Below are 12,892 nucleotides of genomic sequence, written 5' to 3' on the forward strand. Positions count from 1 at the left end.
GGTGGTGAGCAGCAGCAGAGCTTCGTTCCCCTGCACAGATGCCAGTGAGCTACAGGATGACAGGAACTGGTATCGTAGCGAGAGCTTCCCTTCTGTGAAACTGCCAGTGGGTTCAGAAGTTACAAGGAAGCAGGGAAAAGAATGCAAGCGCGCATGCCATCCTATTGCACAAGCTCAGCTTCATCTGGGTAAATGTGCTTGGTAAACTCCGTAAGCCACTGCCGGGAAGGGGGCAGTTCCCCAAGGGAATTTCCAAGGTTGATTTCTACAGATATACTACAGAAAAAGGCAATTTCTCCTCTTCTGAGAAAGCAGACAGCACATCACATTTTGGCCGTACATTGATGTGTAAGGAAGGGCAGTGTCTAGCACTAAGCAAAGCTCATGAAACATGATTAAAAAGCCCATGAAAACGAAAACATGCGTAGTATTGGCGCGTGAAACATTTGCGTGACTGCGTTTAATTCAATGCACGGTCATAGTTTACTAATTAGAAGAGACTGTGTTATCTCATAATATGAAATACAGACTGAGGGCCCTAGGTTTCAGCCAGTGATCCTGCAGGGCTCAATAATTTGCAGCTGAGAAAGAGCAGAAAGAGCTCTTCCAGTCCCAGGGTGCCAAAGGATTTACTACAGCATTGGCTAGTCTACTGCGGTGACTTATTATTCTTGCTATTAAAAAATGTGTGTTTTATCTTAAACATGAATCATCAACAGCAAGGCTCTCCAAGATTTCCCTTTCCAGTTTAAGAGCTAGAAAATCTGCCAGCACAGAACATATCCACTGTGTTTAGAGAACAGAGATCCCTGTTTTGTTATGCTATGCAAGTTCACATACTTCGGAAAGCCAGTGCTTAATTTGTTCCAGGAAACTTAGTCACTGTGTTCTTCTAGTGCCTTACCTCATGGCTCTGCAACCCACAATATTCCTGCGAAAACAGCCGATGTGATGTTACAAAGCATTAACGATTTCTTTCTCAGCAGCGATCCTGCTGCCTGGGGCAGCGTGAGGAACTTTAAGCCATGTGTTTTCCACCCACTCCTCGTCTCTTCGCAGTATCAGCGACAAATCAGCCTGACAAATGTCCCCTCAGAGAGCAAGGGGGGCTGACCCTCGCACCTGCTGCTGCTCAGCGGTGGTCCCCTCTCCCTGACCTACCGGGCTGCCCAGTTCAGAGTTGGTAAAACTGTGTCTGAGGACGCTGAAGCAATCCTTCCTTCGTGCATATTTATTATAAGCACTGGTGCTCAGAGCTGTAGATAAAAAGAAAACTTCAGTGGAATATTACAAAGCCCATTTGTAAGAAGCTGTTACGGGAGGGATGGTTGTCTGCAGCGTATCACATCCACCGCGTAAAGGAAAAAATAAAGGGGCTTAATTTGCAGCAAAGATTGAAGAATTTAGAAAGGTCTCCCAGGCACAGGGTGGAGATATTCTGGAATGGGATCTGCAGGAGGACCTCCGTCAGGAAGATTTCTTAAGAGCAGATATGCAGTGAGGGTGGGGCTATCTTCCTTCTTCCGTGTGGAGCCACTGCCTGCGGTCCTGTCCAGCCATATGGTTTCTGCAGGACACTGGCAGAAGCCTCAGCAAGCAGGCGTAGTGGCTAATAAACCCCACGGGCCGTTCAGTGCCTTAACCTCGTTTGCCCTCTCCCTGGGGATCGTGTGGAACGCGTGGAGCAGCAGGATGACAATGCAAGTCCCAGCTCACGCCGCCTTGCTCTCCCCAGCTTTCCTCTCCTGTCCTCTCCTTCTCCAGGCTTCAGCTCTCTTCTCTCCCCTTTCCCATCTCGTGCCCCCTTCTCTGCCAGAGCAGCTCCTTCCTGGAAAGCTCAGCACTCTGCTAGAAGCTCTCCATACGTTTTGGATGTGTCTCTGCCAAGAAAACCTCCTTACTCCTCGTCCCCATTGGATCCATGGGACAGTCTACTCAACCCCATGGGGCTAAGTTTGTGCTCTGCAACACAGGCATTTTTCAAAGTCAGGAAATGAATTTTGAAATGATTTGCTCAAAATAAAATGAATGGAATTGAAATGCTGGGAAACAAAGCCAAAACTAGCTCAATTTTTTTTTTTTTTTTTTTTTTTTTTGACTGAACAGTATTGGCAATTCTTGTGCAGCATCTTCCAGTGTGAAGACCTTACAGTGTTTTGTGGGCATGAATGAATTCAGCCTCGTTGTGCGTCCAGGAGAGACAGTGGAGCTCCTCACTCTCCAGAACGAAGGGAAAGACCCATAGCATTGAAGTGCTGGACTCCAAAATTTTCCTGTGGTGGATACTTTTATCGTTAATTAGTGTGGTACTGACATTCTGCAGCAAATAGATGACCTGAACAATGTTACCAGCCAAAGTCCTCTTAAAAACAACAAACCAAAAATGCATCATCAACATTCCAGACCCTCCTTCCCCTCCGAGCTACTCAGAAATTAGGAAAAAAATGAGTTTGTTACTGGCTTCCCCTTACCCCTTACTTAATTCCCTCTCGGTCTCTAAATGGTTTTCAGATGCTCAGTAAAACTTTAAGCGATATTCGTATTTTCCCCTCACACCCACCAAAAACTCAAATAGTTTTGGAGGAAAAATATTTTTGCTTTCCAATGAAACCCACCTTGCACAAAAATAAATGCTTCTTAATGCTAATCAGTTCTATACGTGAATTGTCACTGCTCACTGAGCTATCTGTCACTGCAGTTGACAAAATACCAGAAGATCTCCAGAAGTCCAGCGGACATTCAAGCCAGCGTGACTCAGAGTCTCGGGGTGAAGAACCGAGCAAACAAGCCTCCGAGTTCCTCTCCTATTTCATTCGCAACAAGAATTTCAGTTTTGAAATGCTGGCAAAATGCTCTGCGTTTGTTTAGCCCACATCACCATGACAGCGCAGCGCTGCCCAGTGCCTGACGGACCGCGTGTATTTGCAAGGAACAGTGGTGGAAACGGAGCTCAGGGAAGGAACACGGCCACATGTCACAAGGGAGATCGCAGCAGGTCCTGATCCAAACCGACGTCCTCCAGCGCCGGTCCCACACGTGTGATCAGCCTTCCCGTCCAAGCCACCAGGCCTCCCATCAGCTTTCTCTGGACCAATGCTGATTTTTCAACAGCACGGGCTGGATTTCCTGAGCCAGGCAAATGAATTCCGCTTGTTTTCAACTGCCAAGAGCTAATGAACTTCTGCAGGGCTGCCAGCGCAAACAATAGTCACGTGTTTGAATGACAGCGCTCCCAGCCTCGCCACACTTCTGCCTTTCTGTCCACGCGGGTTCAAAACCACCTACCTCCAACTGTGCAATCAGGGCCTCACTGCGATCGCCGGCAAGAAATTTTCTGGCAAAACATTTTCAGGTTAAAGCAGCAACCCAAAGCTGTTAACAGAGGATGAGGTGTTTAGCAAAGCGTCCCAGCTTAAAAAAATGGACAAAAAAGTTTTGCAAAGTTGACGATTCCAAAGTGGGCAGTTTTGCTCTGCAGCATGAAAACACAATTTCAACACCTCAGCTACTTTTTAGATAATTGTCTCGAGGTGTTTTTAAAAGGCTGAAGCAGATATTACACGTTTTGATGGAGCTCATGAAATTACTTCCTGTCTACTTACAAAAGTTTTCAACAAGTTTTATTTTTCTGCCTTGATCCAAATGGGGGAAGAGAATTTAAACCCTTGGTAAAGCTCAGAAGATGGCGAAGCTCTTTCAGCCTGGATCGAGGCAGACAGAGTAGGATTCCTCTGCATTTTCGGTCCTCCAAACAGGGCACTGGGATCAATCCTGTCCCCTCTGTGACCCTTCCCTCCGAGGACCAGCGTTTCACTCTCAGATGGTGCAGTCACACCGTGGGCTGCGGTCCATTTGTTTTGGCTCAAGGCAGCAGTAGCTGCATGGGTATGGGGTTGGTTTTAACGGGTCTGCTATTGCCCGGAGAGAAAGTGCCATTTTTTAGGACAAATGCAGTGAATTTACAGATGTCAGAAGCAGCAGTCCCTAAAACTTCTTTAGGAGTCTGCTCTCATCCCCGTGACACGTTTGCATTCGAGAGCGTCGTGTTCTTCTGGTAAACAGCTCGTTTGGAATTAAACCATTTTCAGTGCTGAACACGAGATGTAAATGGGGAGGCTCGCAGCCAAAGCCACCATCCCTATAGAACAGAGAGAGCACGGGCTGTTCTCCAGAGCGCCGCACGTTCCCGCTCAGAGGCTGAGGGCAACCTCCGCGGCAGCCCCGCCGCGGGCAGCCACCGGCCCTGCGGGCTTCGGGGCACGGCGGCAGAACAGGAGGAATTTTTTTGGCCTCCAGATCAGGACCCCTGGAGGACCCCTCCCATCCAGCACAGTGAATAACAGCAAATTGAAATGCAGCCACTGCCTAGCCCGGTTTCCTGGCGTTTAGTAGACACTCGGGTGTCTGCTCAACTCGTACTGCCCGGGGCTCCCAAACCTTGCACAAACTTGGTTAGGGAAGAATGCTGCTTCTGCCCCGTTAACGCTGCAGGAACAGCCTCCAGGTCTGGAGATGTCCACGGATCCTTTCTGCACCGATGAGGGGATCCAGCCCTTTGGGTTTTCTCTGCAGTTTCCAGATTCAGCAATCTCTAGCAAACAACAGAAGCCAGCAGAGTTTAATTATATATATTTTTTTCCGGAGCAGTTAGGTGCTCGACTGCAGAGTGCTGTGGCTGTAACTCAGCCGGGTTATGAGACATCTCCAGCAAGAAGGCGCTGGAGCAGGAGGTAATTGAGGGCTGGCTCCCGGAGGGAATTTTCCCTTAAAAGGATAACGACATTGTCATGATGAAACCAGCTTGCTTCCACTGCCCGCAGAGCTTTTTGCAAACACGTCTGCCAGAGCTGGGGGCGGTGGCAATTATTACAGCAGACTGCTAGGAGCAGCAGGGCAGCGGCTACTGCTCCAAATGCTACAGGATCTCTGGTCTGTCTCAGCCGTCCTCTCCCGTGAAGGGCAGCCCCAGAAGGTCACTCCGGTGCCACGTAGCAAGAAGCCAGCTCCTGCCGTCCGCTCAGGGAAAAGGGATACCTCAGCTAGGGTTGCAAGCAAAGAAACCAGCCTCACACAAAGTGCTCGCGCTCAAAATCGGAAAGATTTTCAGAGGGGCGGGCAGGATGCCAGCTGAATGCATACCAAAGCCACGCAGGAATTTTTCCAATTAAATATTTTTTTCCACCAGAAAATAACCGAAACCCCAGCTTTTAATTTGAGAGCCCGTGGAGCACTTCTGAACAAAGCTCTTCCGGGGGGTCAAGGCACACGGTGAGAAAGCAGAACCCTAGCGTGGCCTCTCCCCCAGCAGCAGGCTGCTGATAAAGGAGAGCCAGGTTTGGGGCCAAAACCTTCTTCTGCCTTGCTCAGAGCGGTGACTTGAACCTCAGCTTCCCACAGCCGGAGGAAACCGCCTTACCTCTAACACAACTGCTGCTCCAGGCCTGAGAGCCTTCCTTGCCTTCCTCACAGCCCACCCACCTGGAGTTCTGCTCTGTGAAGGGCTGCACTGTGGGTTTTGGAAGGGATGATACGGGGAAGATGGGTTTTGGCCCAGCTGTAGGGCCAGTCACAGGTTCCCACCTCACAACCAAAGCCTCCCTGCGTACATCTTGGGTGAGATTTTAAAAATGTGAGATTTTAAAATCTGGCTAATGCTCATGCAGTCTCTCTAGCACAAAATAACCCACCCATCACGCCACGAAAGAAGGGAGCAGGGAGCAGAAAATAAAACACCACCCCTTCCTCTGAGGACTAGCAGCCTACAGGACGCCAAGCAGCTGCCGTCCTCGTATCACAGCAGGGAGCCAAGGCATGGGGCAGAAGCCCAGGTTGCTGGTGAGATGAATTTCCCAAATAGCTGGTCCTCAACAGCCACTGTCGCTGGAAGTGGGCCCTGCTAGAGCTGAGCACCTGTAAGAGGCAGAGCGGCAGCAGCTCCCTGCAGGCACTGCAGTCAGCTGAGGAGCTGCAGTAACTCTGCAGCCGTTCCTGGATCGGTCTGGTGCTTGCTCCTTCTGGTGACAGCTCCCCTGTGAAGTGTCAGCTTGAACCAGTCCCATTTCAGGAACTCTGCAAGCGGCCATGGAGAACCAGCACTCTTCCTCTTAGCCGTAGGGGTAAAAACCTTTGCTTTCTGATCAGTCCCTTCTCTGCAAAGCGAAGCTTCAACGGGGAAAGTGTGCTAGTGCCGATAAACAGAAACTCATCCAGAGATAAACAGCAGAAAGCTGGAGAGGTGCAGGTGTCTGCAGGCATGGACTGGTTGCCATTCGGCTTTCCCTTTCTGTGAGTAATACCATGAAAATGAATCAGGCTCTCTTTCTGAGTCACAGCGAGCAAATGTAAACTTCCTCTCCAGACGAGGAGAACCTGGGCAGGTGGAGGAAGAGCCGTGCGTGTCCTTATGTGCTACATAAACACAGCGCGGGGAGTCTGTGGGGTGAATCCTGCTCCAGGGCGCGAGATCTGCAGGCCTGTCCCAAAGGAAGACCCTGTGGTGGAAACATACGCTAACCATACGACAACATCTGCTTCTGCTTCCTGTGCTGCGCGCAGATTATCGCTCTCTGCAGATAACTCTGTCCCTTCTCAGAGAGAAAGCTGGGCTTTGTGCTTCTCAAAGGCCTGCTGAGACGGGCTACAAATGGAGCCAGCTCGTTCTGTATGTGCTCACATACCACGCGCACCTTCCAGCCGCTCGAGCAATGTGATCTCACATCTGCCCGGGGTTGTTTGTTCTCCCATCCCTCCTTCTGCCAGCCCAACGCGCTGCAAACAGGAGCAGGGCAGGCGGAGTGCTCGGCACTCGAGCGTGCTCTCTCCGTGAGCAGAGCGGAGCTGACGCCCAGCTGAGCTCCCCCACCTCCTCTCCGCTGATGACATTATTTTCCACGCTGCCCGTGCCCGGAAGCCCCTGGAAGGCAGCAGCCCGTGTCGGAGCTCTTTCTGCACTGATCACCAGAAACTCCAGCAGAGGACTTGAAAGGGAAGCCTGGTGGGCTGCGATAAAATAAAAGGCATCAGTCGGCGATTTGACATCTGCAGAGCTCCTCGCAAAGCACGCGACTCCAGCTGCCGTCCCAGCCCCCTCCCCTCGCCTCCGACTCCAAGACCATGAAATTACTCATTAGGCCTGGAACAAACTTTCGGTGCACTTGCGTGTGGCTGGGGACAGAGACAGATGTTGTGGGCTCGGGAAGAAAATTGCTGAGAGACTGAAAAGAAACACTTCCAAAGCTGCGCTGCTGCCTCCTGACAGCGTGCTCCCGGCTCCTGCTGCACTCCGTGCCTTCCCATGGAGTCGAAGGCACCGATGGCATCACAGCTCTGTCGACCCTTTGCCTCCACTTTGATTTCATTAAATGCACATAAGATTTTTTTGTGTTGCTTAAAAATTTTGCATCGAGCCTTACGGGATGACATTGGAGAAGCTCAGGGCTGGTGCCTCTGGCAGGAGGTTTCAGCACGTGAGGTTTATTGGTTACAAAATCCTGCATTTCAGCTGAGCTCTTCCTGATAAAAGCAGGGACAAGATTGCCTTCAGGAGCCAGCCAGCCCTCAGAGGGCCAGGAAGCAGAGGACCCACCCTCTTTTACACATGCAGAAAGTGAGAATAAAAACACTGCCTGCGGGCACATCGGTGAGGGGATTAGGAAGCGGTGTCCATCAGGGTTCGGTTTAGGGGATGCAGCCACCCCCAGCTCCCAGAACCAACACTCGCTCAGTTAAACCGTCGCATGCAAACCTGGTAGGGACAGGCCGCCGGCTGCAGCACAGCATCTGCTCTCACTGTCAGGGAAGAATATTTCTGCCCTTTTGACCCTTCCCTGCTGCGCTTGCATTGTAGATGTTTTGAGAGAGTATCAGTCTAATATTCCCGGCCTTGAAAGACCAGGCTGTCCTCAGCTAGCAAGGGGAACAGTTCAAAGCACAGCCGGGATCACCACCGGGACCTGAAAATCGCTGCGAGGTGGAGGTTGTCCCACCAGAAATCTCCTGGCTGCTGTTCAAATCTCAGACCCTGAGACCTGAGGGAATTTGAACACAATGAGCTTTTACAGACCCCCTCACTGCAAAGCATCACAGAAGGAATGCATCCCCCCTCCCTGTAGCACTTCTCCTAAGACACCATTCAGGTGTACGTATCCACCGAGCAGATTTTGTTGCATGCCCGCAGGATGGACGTGAGCTCAGCTCTCCACAAGCGCAAGGAGAAGGAACTGAGTTAGAAGATGCGGTGAAGTGGTGTCAGTGAAGGGCAGAGATAACAGGAGTGACGCGATCACCAGGAACAACCCTGGCGACAGCGTTAATTGAGTGTAAGCTGCACTTTCAGAGCTCCATAGAAGCTTAAGCCCATTTATCTTTTCAAGGGATTTAAAGGCCTAAGAGCTTTGGAAAATGGCACTGGCAGGACAGGGAAGTTCATATCACCAACTGCAACTCCCAGGCGCTGTTAGCATGGATTGAACCACCTGTGTCAAGCCCACACGGCGTCTTGCCAGGCAAGACTTGCTCACCTGCTCCTTAAAACCAAACAAATACAACCCCTTGCATTTCTCTAGCATATGATTTCATCCCGATCCCGTAATACTGGATTCTTCCTGAGCCTGGAGACAGAGACTGCTTTGTGATACAGCTTCCTGAGCTAGGAGCAACAGCTCTGCTGAAATACTTCCTTCTACATCATCTGAAAGGCTACGCAGGATAAGCAGAGTCCGGGAAGACAGGAAAAATGGAATTATAGGCTTGTGAAATGGACACTGACAAAAAAAATGAAGTGCTAAGCTCACTCAGGGGCCGTCTGTGTTTAATCCAGTCCTCAGACAGTCTCTGTTTAACTAAATATTTGATTTCAGAATTGAGCCTGAATTATTACTGGCAAAGGCTTCAAGCTCCACAGGTCCCTCTAACAAGCTGCTCCTTCTTGGAAGGCCTGCAAGGAGCTGAATACAGCCTTTGAGGAAAGTGATGGATCCCTTCTCGGGCTTCCAGAGAGGCTCTGTGGAGTCCCGTTAGGTTTCTGGTGTTTCTGAAAGCTTTTTATGTCTGACTGTTGGAAGCTAGAGGGCTGGTGTTTGTTTGTGTGCATTGCTGGGATGTTCCCAGAGGATTTTTGGCTTTGCAGCATGTCCCTGCACCAGAGTTATCAAAGAAAGCACCAAAAATAACCTAGCCTACAGGACAACTAAAAGCTTGGCCCAGACAAACAACAAATCAGATGGAGCCACACATGGAGACACGTAGACAGAGCCCTAACGCGTATTCCATGCTGATGGGACGTATCTGAAGGTGCAGTTTGCAAACCAGGACACAGTCAGTACATTCAGTTTCTCTCACACCCCCAGCAGGGATGTAAAGTAGCACAAACATACAATGCCCCATGGCATCACCGGCAGCCACGCACCACGGGGCCCAAAGGAACTGATTTGGGTGCTTCCACGCAGAGCCCTCGGTGGCTACCCCAGCACCTTGTGCTGTTTGCCCCCCAGTCGTGTAACGACAGCCCATTAACACAGGACGAGGAATGTGGTCGCCCCCTCTCCCATGCAGCATTTAATTTCCTGACCGTGGCAGCATATGGCAGAAAAGACAACCCCCCAGGGCTGGAGGCTGCTCCCTGAGCCGGGCTCCCCCACTGTGGGCAGCTCCGGGGAAGCAGAGGCTTGGCTTCCTGGACTGCAATCAGCTGCAGGCAGGAGGAGTCACCTTCCAGTTTTGCTTCCAAAGGAAATAAATTCAAGTCCGATCTGCTAAACCTTTTGGTAAGCAACTGTTTCTGCATAAACACATGCTGGCTTGTGGGCTGTGTTACATGGTTAGCTGCAAATCTGACTGACTTTAAAATCACTGTGTATACAACTGAACCAGAGGGCAAACAGAGGCGCGTTTTAAAATGGCACGGATTTAAACGGCCTGACTCGTGGTTTTTGAAAGCTGGGGACTGAAAATGTTGATTATCCTAAACTAACACATAAAAATTGAGCACAAACTGCTATGTCAGAGAGCTTCACTTCTAAGCAAGAAAGAGCACGAAGCCAGCTTAGATAAAATTATTCTTCACGTGAAATAAAGTCAAAGATTAACACCTTTCTGAAGGCAGGGTCAGTGCCAGGAATACATTGCAAAAAGAGCTCAAATTATCACCTGCCCCGGTCATCTGTTATGGTACAACGTTAGTGGGAAAATCCAAGTGCTCTTTGAGGTCTGTTAGCTAATAAATAGATAGCTAGGCAAGTGTTTAGCATCGTTAATAAATCCTTGCAACATTCTGTACTTAGTGTCAGCAGAAAGCCTTCATCCCTTCCACACCTGAACACAAACCTATTTAGTTAGGATGGAAGGAACTGCCTACACTGCTTTTTTTTCTGCCCGCTGCTAACACCCAAGCCCACAGATGCAAACTTCCAGTACATCTGTGCTACTGCTCTTCTGAGATCAGCATTAAGCAGCAGAAAAGCCGTAGGTGATCAATCCCAGCTGATTCAAGGTCTGGAAGAGGTGCAGACAATGATGCTAACGGTGGCAGGTTAAATCTGGACAGCTTTCCATCCACAGATCTCTTACGGCATAAGCCAGAGGTGCCACCCAAGGCTGGCATGTTACTGGGCCAGGCACGACACGTATATACAGGCAGGGATTATTGCCTGCCCTTTTCAGAGCTGTTTCCCCAGCCCTCAGGCACTAGGGTACCCAGTGGGGAAGGCTCAGCCCTTCGCAGTTATTCCTGCTGGCGCCACTCCAATTTGTCTAAAACACTTAAATATTCATCAAGAGAGAGCAAGCGTCGGTCTAGCCGGGTGCACAGCCTCCTCTCGAGGGAGACAGGACACCTGCCTTCTACACTCCCTGCTCCATCAAATCATTAATTATTTAAAATAACAGGAAAGGGCAAGAAAAACTCTCTGCAGCAGACGTGCTCGCAGCCTGCTGTTTACAGCACTCTCTGGGGTCCTGTAGAGACCAGGGTTTCCATCTCCCCTCAGGCAGAGGCAAGGATCAAACCCAGCTTTTCCTTCTCCTAGGGGAGGATGCTCCACCAGAAGGGCTTCCCCTGTATCCAGACAGCCCTTCTGTTTGCTTTTCCTACCAGAGAGCATTTTTTCAATATATTTAAATTCAATTTGAACAAAAGGAAAACAAAACACAAATCCAAAGCTCTAAGACCAGCAGCTAATCACAGACCCCCACGCACAATCTGTGATTGTTCAGGAGCTCAGGGTCCACCGGGGCGAGAGGCAGTGCTCTCCATTTCACAGCTGCAACCTCTGCCAATGGTCCTTGCAGCAAAACAGCAGCATCGGTGCAGCGCTTGGCTGCACAGCCTCCAGCAGCATGCCTCCGATGAGATGGAAACCGATGGCTCAGCCCAGCACTGAAGTTAGTCCTGGTGTCCCTGCACAAGGTGTAGCTGCGCCCGCAGAAGGATTTTGCTCTATGAGCAGAGGTCTCTACATCTCTGCATCCCCCTGGACCCTGATTTGGCTTTGGGCCTGCCTCAGTGCATCTCTCCACGCTTTCTCTCTTGCAGCAGAAGGGTTCCCAGGACACTGGTGACCCCCAAGACTGGCCTGAACCAGGGAGCAGCCCCAGCTACAGCCCGGAGTTCATGGCTCGCAGCAAATCGCGGCAGGTAAACGGCACTGGCACCCTCGTGTGGTCGCTGTGATCGCGTGCTCTCACCCCAAACCGGCGGTCCAGCAGGGCTGCCGAGCGCAGGGAGATGACTCCTCGGGGGATTCCTTCCGAGGAGGGGAGAGGAGCCCAGGACAAGGGTGAAGTCTGACAGACTGACCGGTTGGCGTGGTACAGGGAGGGAATGCAAACCTGGTGTTGCAGGGACTAAGCAGAGAAAACAGAGTAGCAGGGCTAGAAGGGTCCTTGCAAGGTCACTTTTTCTGTTCTGAGATGGGCCCCTCTGACCAGCTGCAGAGAAACCTCCCTTCATGCACTCTACTCCCCTTTGCTGTCTTGGCCACTGGAAAGCTATACACGGGAGAAGCCAAAGTCCTGCCTACCATGATTTAAGTTCATGCTTCCCAGTCCTGCCCGTTCTGGGTTCTCAGGACAAGTTATTCCTATCTCGCCACACCACCTTCCTACGGATTTGGAGGCCAACAAGCACCACCATTTCCTCAATCAAGCCAACAAGTCACTAAAGGTGTCACCCCACATTAAAAACAAGACAGACTGCAAGCAAACACAAGAAAGCCTAGAAAATGTAAAGATGTCATTTAAGTAAACAAAAACACAGGGTCAGAGTACTTCACAGCATCCACCCGCTCTCCTTATACCTCTGAGCAGGGCCAGCAGGCAGGATTTAGCAGACATTGCCAACAGATGACAGGGTGAAAGCTCCAACGTGCAGCCCTCAGCTAGGTGATTTTAAGTTTTTCAATGCTAAGTTGTTGGAAATGGGGTTGAGAGGAAGGTAAGGAAGGAATCTGGGACACCTTTTGCAGGGCAGAAGACATAAGACATTTGACAAGGTCTGGGTAAAGCACACTGAACTGGGCAAGCTCTGAATCCTTTGAGGCTGCCAGCGGGTTTCCAAGATGGGTCAGAGGCTGCCACCAGAGGCAGTTCCTGCAGTGCAGTCTTGCTTAGAAATACTTGCTTTATGTAAACTGGCAACTAGGACCTTGCTTCAGCAGCAGCTCTATCTCACCACTGATAAAGACCTCAAACAGCGAGTATCTCGCTCCTGAGGAACAGCCACCAGCTGTTCAGACACATCCCAGAGAAGACTCGTGTGCCACATTTACCCCAAAATTAGATGTGGCAAGAAAGCTGTGAGGGTCAGGCCCACTTCAGGGACCTTATACTGGCTAAATTGAAACAGCTGCGGCAGAAAGAGCAGCTCCCACATAGCTTCAGGTGAGATGTGCTGCCA

This window comes from Oxyura jamaicensis, chromosome 10 (assembly GCF_011077185.1).
Source record: "Oxyura jamaicensis isolate SHBP4307 breed ruddy duck chromosome 10, BPBGC_Ojam_1.0, whole genome shotgun sequence".
Lineage (NCBI taxonomy): Eukaryota > Metazoa > Chordata > Aves > Anseriformes > Anatidae > Oxyura > Oxyura jamaicensis.